Source organism: Oryctolagus cuniculus, chromosome 6 (assembly GCF_964237555.1).
Source record: "Oryctolagus cuniculus chromosome 6, mOryCun1.1, whole genome shotgun sequence".
Classification (NCBI taxonomy): domain Eukaryota; kingdom Metazoa; phylum Chordata; class Mammalia; order Lagomorpha; family Leporidae; genus Oryctolagus; species Oryctolagus cuniculus.
In genome coordinates, this window is record NC_091437.1 from 6696913 (window position 1) to 6707726 (window position 10814).

The 10814-nt window shown below is 62.2% G+C and overlaps 1 protein-coding gene across 4 annotated transcripts in view; it reads right to left on the reverse strand.

Moving 5' to 3' along the window:
* Positions 1 to 3258, reverse strand: part of SEMA6A (semaphorin 6A) — a 102725-nt gene extending 99467 nt beyond the window's left edge. For 2 of the 4 annotated variants that reach the window (XM_051844098.2, XM_008254924.4), the window contains exon 1: positions 2589 to 3250. The gene's annotated coding sequence lies outside the window, so the exon portion shown is untranslated. Of the gene's footprint in view, positions 1 to 2588 lie in introns of all 4 variants that reach the window. The other 2 variants (XM_051844097.2, XM_070076022.1) reach the window with 2 other exon arrangements.
* Positions 3259 to 10814: the final 7556 nt, after the last annotated feature.

The window sequence follows — 10814 nt, forward strand, 5'->3', positions numbered from 1 at the left end:
TGCTCCCCGCTTTTGGCTCTAGACCGCCTGGCAAAGTGCCTCATTCAAGAACGTCCTAAAACCAAAATAGTAACAGGGAGTGGAGGCTACTCAAACTGAAATAAAACTCACTTATAAACAAGCATGGGTAAACCCAATCCAAATAGCTAGTGCAATTATTTTTTAACAGATAGTTTAGGTTAATAGGTGGAGACACGGTTCTGCCACTGTATTTAAGGTTAGGTTAATAATTAACTTCGGTGCCTGGAGTAGTTTAATCAAAGCTTACTGTAAGAGCCTGAACGCGAAATTAAAAACATACGAACTGCTCCCAATCTTGACCCCTGGCAGCAAACTGGGAAAGGTGTACAATACCACAGGCCATTTTCACTCGGAACCCAAACAGGCATCTTCACTGTGGGGAAAAAACATCAATAAAGGATTAAGGCCTCTGGAGCCGCCCATCTCCCCGGCCAGCCTGTAGCAGACCATGGGCTGAAGGCCCCAGAATCCGCCTACCTGGGGACAGGAGGCACGCGAGGCGAGCCAAGAGCTCCCAGCTTCCTACCAGGGAAGACTTAAAAGCCAGCGCTGGGGGGCATTAAATAGCTTTTCTGAGACCTACTGGCAGAAGGCTGCAACTGTGTCAAATGGTTTTGCACATACAAGCCAAAGAAAGTTGCGCGTCCCTGTGTGTGTGTGTGTGTGTGTGTGTGCGTATGTGTCCGCCCGCGTGCGCCGCGCTGGAGACCTTTCGGGGATGGAATTCACCTCCATTCCCACTGAAGAAACAAGGAGCGATCCCGCGGTGGCTGTGCCTCCCGAAGCAAGTCCCCTTCCTCCCCAAAGCCAGACTCAGCCCTGCCGCTGGGGCTGCCCCCTGCGACACAGGCCAGAAGCCGCCCTCCGAGAGCCTGTCCGAGCCGCGAGCACAGCGCCTCCAGGCTGCCTTCCTCGCCGGCTCCACGCACACGGGGCTCGGCCCCGCCGCTCCGTGGACGTCGGCAGCTGGAGGAGCGCGCGGCGAGCTCCGGCCTGCGTCCGCGCTCCGCCTCGCGCCAGCCTCCGCGCACAGGCGCCGCCGCCGGCACCTCGAGCCTGCCCCTGAACCCGCACCTTATCCATCGCTCCCCAACGCTGCACAGGCTAGGCCCGCGAGCGCCGCGGGCTGGGGACGCCCCTCTCGAAAGCGCCGGCGGCCGGTTCCCAGGCACCACGCGGGCTGCGCGCGAGTCCCTTCGGCTCTGGTTTCCCGCACACTACACGCGCTGAGCCCCCAGTCCTGCGGTGCCCGCCGTCGCTGGCTTCCAGAGAAACTTTCCCGAAGCTCCTGTTCCGGTGGCCCCGCGCTGGGAGGGGGTCGGGGGCGCGGGGCGGAGGGGCGCAGAGGGAGCGAGAAAGGGCCGAGTGCAGATTCCTCCCGCAACTCCCCCACCCCCAAGTCTCGGCCGCTCCCTGCCTCCCCCACTGTGAGCTGAGGTCGAGCGAGGTGCGAGGAGAACTCGGGGGCCTGCTCTGCGCCGTCTCCCAGAGTGGAGCGCTGAGCACATCGCGGGGAGAAGGCGCTCCCTACCCGATCCGGGCAAGCCAGCGGGGCGGGCACTGCCCGGCCGCCCTCCCGGACGCAGCGCGGAGCCGGGACACCCACAGTCCGAGCGGGGGGCTCAGCTCTGTCTGGGTGGCCGGCCCAGCGCCGCCTCTGGCCAGGTCTCTCCACCCTTCCCCCTCTGGGGACATCTATCCGGAGGGGCCGCACCGACCGAGGTGGAGGGCGCAGCTGGTGCCCACCCCGGCGTGGAGGGCTCTCCGCCAGAAGGGCCGCGGCCGGGAGGCACAGAGTCCTCGCCGCTCCGGGGGGAGCTGCGGCGGGGGCCGGGACCGGGGCGGGGACGCCGCGCCGCCCCGAAAGGCCGCCCCCCTCGGCACTCGTTCCAGCAAACAAAGCCCGGAACCGCTGGTGCCAGCGGCCACCGGAGCCCGGAGCTCACCAAGAGGCAGGGCGCGCGGGTGCCAGGGCCATTACAAGTTTCCCGCACTCCACGGAGCTCAGCCCAGACCTCGCGCTGACAACAAAAGATTGCGTTCGCTTCCCCTCCGTCCCCGCTGCGCCCCTTCTCCCACCCCAAAACCCAAACCCGTCGCTGGACGCACACGGCGCTCCTCCGCCCAGCCCCCGCCAGCCCTCGAGGGCAGGGCCCCTTTCGCCGCCTTCGCCACCGGGACCGGGCGCCTCGGAGGACCCCACCCTCCCAGGCCGCTCGGCTCTCCGCCGGCCCGACAGGGAGGACGAGCCCCGGGTCCGGCACACGCGCCGAGCGGCCATCCGCGCCGTCGCGGTCCGGGGCGGCGCCGGGCGTGTGCGCGGCGCGGGTGGGGAGGCTCGCGGCACAGAGCCCGGCGAGTCTCTGGGGCGCAGGGCTGAGAGGGACGGCGGGCGAGGCTCTCGGCTGTTCCCCCAGGGCCGGGCAGGGCTCGGGAGACGCGGACGCGAGACAAAACCAAACGCAGGCACCACAAAGCCGGCGGCGCGCGGCGGCTGCACCCCAGGACCCTCCGGCTGGAGCCCGGCAGCCCGGGAGGTGGGGCGCGCAGGGGCGCCCGGGCCGTACCTTTTCGGTGCATGGACGGGCAGGCGGCCGGGGCTCGGGCAGGCTGGCACGGCGCGCATCCCATTTAGTAATCCATTATCGAGGGGCTCTCTCCGGGCCGCGGGCTGCGCTCTCTCCTCCGCACGCCTTTGTCATTCCTACATGTGTGCCGGCGTCTCCAGTCGCGGCGGCTACTTTCTGGGATGCAGGCGTGCAGTGTTCATCTCCAGTGACAGGCGGAGAGGGGGAGAGGGAAGAAGAAAGAAGCCAGAAGGAGGGAGGAAAACCCAACAAGCCGAAGCAAAAAACCCAACGAGGAGCAGGGTAAATGTCCAAGAAACTCTTCCGCAAATCCAAATTCCACTCGGATTCCACTCCGGTGAGTCCCCTCAGTGGCGTCCGCGCCGATTAAGAAGTCATTTCGGGGCGGGGGGCGGGGTGCGCGCTGGGGCAGGGGCGCACGACTCGGGCCGCGCGGGGCGGCGGGCGTGGCGGTGCTGGCTGGCCGCGGCCGCACGCTCCTACGCGGGCATCGCGGGCGGTCGGCCCCGCGGAGAAGCGCCGCTGCTGCGTCCCGGGCGCTGGGCAGCCGAGTGCGCGCGGAGCGGAGTTGGCTGCGGCTTCACCCCGTGCCGCTCGCTACTCCTCTGTCACCGGAGAGGCCGCCGCTCCCGGGCGGAGCCAAGTCCCGGACTGGATTGCGCAGGGCGGACTCTCCTCCCGCAACCCCGCCTCCTTTGGCTGGCGTCTCCTCCGACCCGAAGGAGAGCGGGGTGGGGGGGAGGGGGTGCGAGCGAGCCGGGCGCAGAGCGGGCGGACCTCGGCGGCGGGGCTGCAGGTGGAGCCCGGGAGCGACCGAGCCGAGGCGCCTCCTTCCTGCACGGTTCCCGGCCCCGTGCGCGCCGCCCCCGGCGGAGGTCCCAGCGGGGGCGCCTCCGGCCGGAGCCCAGCCCTCGCCTGCCCCACCCCCACAGCGGCTCTCGTAGGGGGAAGGGAAAAAAAAAAAACAAACCCGGACAGCATTGCTGCGTTGTGCCAAATCAGAAAAATAAATAAAAATAGACGTAGTGCAGGAGCCAGTTACAAGAAAGGATTTGCCCATCGATTTTCTTAAATGGAAAAGTTTTTTAAAGGGCGAGGGTAAGTGAATGGCGCGCCCGCCCGTTCTGTATGACTGTATCCGAGGTGGATCCCCGAGGCGGCGGACGCTGCGCGCGGCCGGCGCGGGCGAAGGCGCACCTGGACCGGGGGCGCGCGGCTCTCGGCGCACGGACGCGTGGCGCAGCGGGCAAGCGCGCGCGGGGACGACGCGACGGCGTGGCGGACCCAGCGATCGGCCGTGCAACTTGTGCGCTCGCGAGGGTACGGTGTGCATACTGCTCTTACAACTTGAGACGCGAGACCCCAGCGAGTCCACGGAGAGCCCGGCACGGCTTCATGGAAGGAGACCTCGCGGCCACGGCCAGCGCGCGGCTGGCCTCCGTGCGCGCCGGAGCTCGCGTGGGTCGGCAAGTCCCCCAGCCCCGGGCAGGGGGCCGCCGGCCACGCTGCGCCCCCCGACTCGCGCGCGCCCCTGCCGGGCGGCGCAGAACACTAAAAAGGCGCCGGCCGCCAGGCAGCGCCCGGAGCGGCGCTGACGAGTCTGGGGTCGGCGGAGGAGAGCCGGGGGAGCTAGCGCGCGGGGTCTCCGCCCCACTTTGCCCGCGCCCTCACGTTGCTCGCTGTACCTGTTCCCAGGCCGGGCTGCGCGCCAGACCGTATTCTCTTTGTGCCGTCCCTGCCTGTAAAGACATCTGCCCACGGGGTTCGCGGGGAGTAAATCAGCACGTGACAGCCTCCCCCACCGCCACCTTTTTGTGAGAGTGAGAGGCAGAAATTCGCACCTGGGGAAGGTGGGGGGAACAGTTCCGGGCGAGCCGCTGCCCCTGCTATTCTGCAGCGCGGCCGGCAGGGGCCGCTCTCCCCACTTTTCCCGGGCCTTGGGTCGCGGGGGGCGGGGGCTAGGGGCGGCCCCGGGTGCGCGCGCAGCCCCACGGCGGGGCGCACGGTCTCCGGGAGGGGCCGGGGGCGGCGGCCGGGCCGGGGGCGGCCGCGGCGCGGTGCTGGGGGCCAGGCTCGGCGGTCCGGCGCGGCGCTGCTGGCCTCCCGGGCTGCGGCTGGAGCGCAGGGCGGGTCCCCGACCGTGGCCCGCGTCCTCCCCGGCTCCCGCGCAACGCCTGGCGCGCTCGCCTGCTGCCTCCGACCTGCGTGCCCGCTGTGTCTGCGCCTCCGAGGCGCCCCACTTCCGGCCTGTGATTGCAGCGGGAGGTTATTTTCAGTATCAATACTTGTCGTGTTAGTCGGTGCTAAACCTGAGCCCAGAAGCGAGAGGCTGAAATTTACCTAATGTAAAATTACGGAATACAAGGGATGCTCCACCCAGTATCTTCCTGGCCACCTGCGGGCCCCAGGGTCACCAGCCAGGAAGATGCCCATCAGCCGGGCCACGTGATGTTACGCTTACACCTGCTGCGGCGGCTGCACTGGAGCCCAGTACCCCCGAAGCCGGGGGCACACCTGTGGCCAGGCCAGCGATGGAGCCCCTGGAGCGACTCCCCTTGGGTGGCTTCAGACTCCCAGGAGCCGGTGTTGACTGTCACGTAAACGGGCTGCCCCTGTCCACTCCCTGCACCCCGAAGCTCACCATCCAGGGGCCTCGGCCCAGTCCTGGTACCTCTGTAGAGCCTGAGGGTGCTGGCTTCCCAGAGACCCAGGGGCTGCGCGCTTAACAAGCGACCGCCGCTCGCATCGCCACAATGCCAGGTCACCTTTTACAGGTGTCAGGTGGAGGCACGCGGGAGAGAGGTGGTTCGCCCAGCCTCAGCAACTGGGCCAGGCTGGGAGCTGCCGAGACAGCGCCCCTTCCCTACCCGGCCGCCTCCGAGCTCCTGGACACAGTGTGGGGGAAGGTGCAGGGAAACAGGGAAACTGCGCCGGGGTCCCTGGGAAGACAGAATCTCCCCTTGAAGACAAGCACTTGGCCTGCGGGTGCTTGCGAGGGCTCCTCTCGCAGGTGACCTGCTTGGAAACTGTGTGTACCCCAGACTGCCGTCGCTCTGTGTCCCCAGCCCCTCCTCATCTTGTCGGAAATCGGTGGTTTTCCTGACCCACCTGCTCGACGGCATTGGCCAGAGGAGCTGCGAGCTGCCACCTGACCCACTGGGGCGGCCTTGTGAGCAGTCAGCGTGACCGCTGCCCGTGCCCACAGCGCTGCCCTCCCCAGCCTGTGCCTCTCCGGTTATCTCACACCCTCTCAAGGTCTCCCAGGGCTTCGGGGGCTGTGTCTTCCCAGAATGGGCCCCAGACCGCCTGCCCTGGGGTCTACCCCACCTCCCGGGCCTCCCCTGGGCGCTCCCGCTGCCCCACCTTCAGGGCTGCGTGCTGGGCCTTGTCCACTCCTGCTGATGCCACTGCAGGTGCAGCCCACCTGCGAGCCAGCACCACTGCAGCAACTCTGGTGTCTGGAGACCTCCACGCCTCGCAGTGCGTCCTGCCCCTCTCCCTCCACCCGCGTTCTGCTTTGGCCAACGCCTGCTACAGTTAAATGAGATCCGGCTCCTGAAGCCAGTGCAGCCGGGTAACCCCGAGCCCTAAGCACGGTGCTAGGCGCTAGGAGGGGGGCCTAGAGGGAGGCGCGAGGCCACTGCAGGTGCGCATCAGAAGGTGCTGGCCCGCCAAATCCTCATCCTCATTTGTCCCCAGCCCTCCACCCTCGAGGCTGCTGTTTCGTCGGGTCAGCTAGGCCACTGCCCCCAGCGGCGTCGTGGTGCTCGGCCTGTAAACCTCCGAAACCGTGAGCGCAGCCTCTCGATCTTTCTGGTAAATGCCCGGGTCTGAGTGGGAGCGCTGAGAAGCCCACGGAGACTGCGCACCCCTGGCTCACAGCAGCTCCGAGTTGCGGGAACACCTGCTTTCTCTGCTCACGCACTGGGCTTCCCAGACCTCCTGGGAGGAGCATGCGGGCAGCCTGGGTTGGCTGCCTCAGTGAGGTCCCTGGCACCACTTGGACCCTGAACTCCTGTTATCTCGGTCTCTTTCTGCCCTGGCAACTTGCTGCTACCCCAGGGCCTCAGGTTCATGTGAGACTGCAGGGACCCTTCGGCTTCTCTGCTCCGTGTCCTCCGGGGCACAGGCAGTGCCCCTCCTCCAACAGGAGAGCAGTCCCTCCCCACGTCCCTGATGGTTCCACCCCATTGTCTCTGCCCTCACCTGCATGATGCTATCAGGCAAACCACGCCCCCACCTGCACAATGCCATCAGGCAGACCACGCCCCACCCAAACGACGTCATCAGGCAAACCACGCCCACCTGCACGATGCCATCAGGCAGACCACGCCCCCACCTGCATGACGGCATCAGCAGGTAAAGCACTCTGGGCTGTCGCACCTTAGACACAAGCCTTCCTTTCAGACTACCCCATCTCTCCTGTGGTTCAAAGCCAAGGTCACCGCCAGCCACCATTGCCCCTCCGTCCTCTTCCTCATTTGTCCCAGCCCTTGACCCCCAAGGCTGTGGCTTCAGTGTTCAGTGACATCGGTGAGGGAAATCTACTGATTTTCATTTAATTTGAATTCCTGAAGCAGTGAGCACGGCCTCTCCCTCCTTGGTGGAATGTTCTGTGCTCTTCTCCAACAGACTTCTTTTTGCATTTTGTAAAAAGATTCATTTATTTATTTAAAAGGCTAAGTTACAGTGAGATAGAGAGGAGAGAGAGATCTTCCATCAGCTGGTTCACTTCCCAAATAGCCACACAGCCAGGGCTGGGCCAGGCCACAACCAGGGGCTTCCTCCAGGTCTCACATGTGGATGGCAGGGGCCCAAGCACTGGGTCATCTTCCACTGCCTTCCCAGGCACATTAGCAGGCAGCTGGATGGGAAGTGGAGCAGCCGGGACTCGAACTGTTGCCCACATGGGATGCAGCCCAACCCACTACCCCATAGTGCTGGCCCCTCTCTTGGCATTATTAAAACATTTTATTTTCTTTTTATTTCTTTGAAAGGCAGAGTGGCAGAGAGACCTTCTACCCACTGGTTCACGCTCCAAATGCCCACAACAGCTGGGGGTGGGCCAGGCTGAAGCCAGGAGCCCGGAACTCAGTTCGGGACTTCCATGGGATGGCAGGGACCCAAGTACTTGAGCCATCACCTGTTCTCAGCGTGTGCATCAGCAGGAAGCCGGATGGGAAGCGGAGGCAGGACTTGAACCCAGGCACTCCAGGGTGGGAAGCCGGTGTCCCAGGTGGCGTGGTGCCCACTGCACCACCGCACCTGCCCCTCTTCCCTTGTTTAACTTTATTTTTCTTTTGAGACAAATCTGAAGATACAGAATTGGTGAAGGATATTGTAACAGACGTCCCAGTTTTTCCCATTCAGGATGAACTTTCTGTCGTATTTGTTTCCGGTCTTTGTTTTAAGAAATAAAATGTGGTAGGTGAGGCTTCATTTCCTCATTTTCAGCGCTGCCTTCCGCATGGTCCGTTCTTCATGCCAGGAGCTCTGTGTGCCTCTTGCAATGACCTGCACCTACCCACGCTTTTTTTTTTTTTTTTTTTTTTTTGACAGGCAGAGTGGACAGTGAGAGAGAGAGACAGAGAGAAAGGTCTTCCTTTGCCGTTGGTTCACCCTCCAATGGCCGCCGTGGCCGGCACACCGCACTGATCCGGTGGCAGGAGCCAGGATCCAGGTGCTTTTCCTGGTCTCCCATGGGGTGCAGGGCCCAAGCACTTGGGCCATCCTCCACTGCACTCCCGGGCCACAGCAGAGAGCTGGCCTGGAAGAGGAGCAACCGGGACAGAATCAGGCGCCCCGACCGGGACTAGAACCCGGTGTGCCGGCGCCGCTAGGCGGAGGATTAGCCTAGTGAGCCGCGGCGCCGGCCACCTACCCACACTTTTAATAGGGTTTCAAGGCGGTTGGGGGAAAACGAGTGCAGCAATGTTTTGGTTGGTTGGCTTTCCTAAATTAACATGAGTGGTACGCTGTTAATTCTTGTCCTTTGGTTCATTCTCTAGACTGTAGCCAAAGTGATCTTGAGAGGTGCCCATCTGCTCACAGCATCCCCTGCTTAAAACACGTGGGGGCCACGTTGTGGCACAGATGCAGCTCAGATTGCCCGCACCCCTTGTTGGAGCTGCCACTCCACTTCCCATCCAGCGCCTTGCTAATGCCCTTTGGAAAGCAGTGTTAGCCACCCACATGGGAGACCAGGGTGGAGCTCCAGGCTCCTGGCTTCAGCCCGGCCCAGCCTGGGCTATGTCAGCCACTGGGCAAGTGAGCCAGCAGGTTCATCTCTCTCCATGTCTCTGTCCCTCTCTATCTCTGCCTTGCAAACAAAAATAAATCAGTCTTGGAACCAACAGCAACGCTGACGAGCTGTGGCTTCCCCGGGCTGGGCGTGGGGGCTGGGCGTGGTTTGTTTCTGTGGCCGTGGCATCCTCCAGTGTCTCTGATCCTTTTACTTAGTGGAAGGCTCCTTGCTCCTCCTCTGTGGCGGGGCTTCTCCCACAGTGTGCCTGGAACTCCGGGACCTCCCGCAGCCCTTTGCTGAGAGCCAGCTCCCACTCAGCCTTCCAGAGAGACCCCTGCTACCTGGAACAGGTCGGAGCCTCGCGGCGTGCACCGTCTACGTGGCCCTGGAAGTGCACAGCATTGCTCACACCTGGAGGTAATGCTTGGTGCACTTCCTGGTACAGAAGGGAGCGCATTTTCAGGAATTCAGTAGCGTACGGACTAGGCGATTGGCTGCCATAATAGAAAAGAGAAGGAAAAAAAAAAAAAACCGTTAGGAAGCTATGATGGTCTTGTGGAGATTTCAGACCTGCAGATGAGCAAATTTGGGGCTTTCCCCAACCCCGAGCCCCTCCCGTGCAGGGTTTGCTTTGCTTTGTGCACGAGGCAGGGAGGTTGGCAGACCCAAGCAGCAAGGAAACACTACAGGCACGAAACCCATGGTGCTTGGACGTGAGGGTGGTAAGAATGCACGGATAGGTCTCAAAGAGCCTGGAAGGAGATGACACTGGGACTCGCATCCTGGGGAGCTGCAGGGGCGCACCTCGAGGCCCCGCCCCCAGCGAGCCGGGGCTCGCACAGGGAGTCGCTGTCCGCCCTGTCCCCGCGCCTGTGTGTGACAATCGTGCCACTGTACCGCCGTGAAGCTTGGCACCGTTCACTTCTGATATCGCATTGTTGTTTGGGAAATTAGGAGAATGGTCGATTAGAAATAAGGTCATGAATGAACAATGCGCATTAAGTAAACCCCAGCCCCGCTCCCCGCCCCCACACCAGCTCTGCAGATTTGGCTGAGGTCTTCGTGCTGGAGCACAGAGATGGGACTGTCTTTGGCCTTATTCTCATCGCTCCGTTCCAACGTGATTTCTTTTAGTTGTCCCTCCTACTAATACTTGGACTCTCAAGTACCCACTTGGAGGTGAGCTTGGTTAAGAATGCAGGCTACGAGAATGTAATTTCTACTTTTCAGAGCCAGATAAGCCGGCTGATTAAACACCGCTTTGGAATTTGCTGTTTGGCCCAAAGAGCGATGCAAATGGAAAGGCACTTGTGTCCAGGAGCTGCCGGCAGGGCCGGCGCGTCCAGGTAGTGGGAAGCCCCGTGGGAAGAGAAAATCGCCCTGGCACATGCGTGGGCATAAGGCATGCTGCGACTTGCTCCAGTCCTGGCTTTTGGATTGTGTGAGGCAAACTCCATGCCAGTGTTGGCTCGAAGACTTTTTCCTGGCTGTTCAGGACCGATGCACGTTTAAGAGTAATTTTATAACCAGAAATGTGGAGATGACCCGGCGTGCTTTGTTTCCTTAGCTGTTGAGGTTTTAACGGGAGGCAGCCGTTTTAAACTTCCAAACCTAGGCTGCAGCGTGGTGGACAATGAATGGCATTTTAAATAGTATGCTTGGATCTAAAGTAGAGTGTTACACTGTCGAGTATAAAATTATCCTGTGTACATTCTCATGGAGGATACCATAGAAGGGTGATTTGCTACTGTCTTCCGCCCTTTGTACCTGGCACGTCTCTGATTATCCTGCCAAACACTGGTCACCGTAGCTAGATTTAAGTGTGCTTTCACATAAGATATTTAGGTGGAATTAAGCTCTCGTGGCACATTTTAAAATAAATAACATATTATTTGGTATACTCCAGGGGTTTGAAATGGTTCCCAGGGTTGGTTTGTACCTCACTTGGCAGAAAAGCAGTG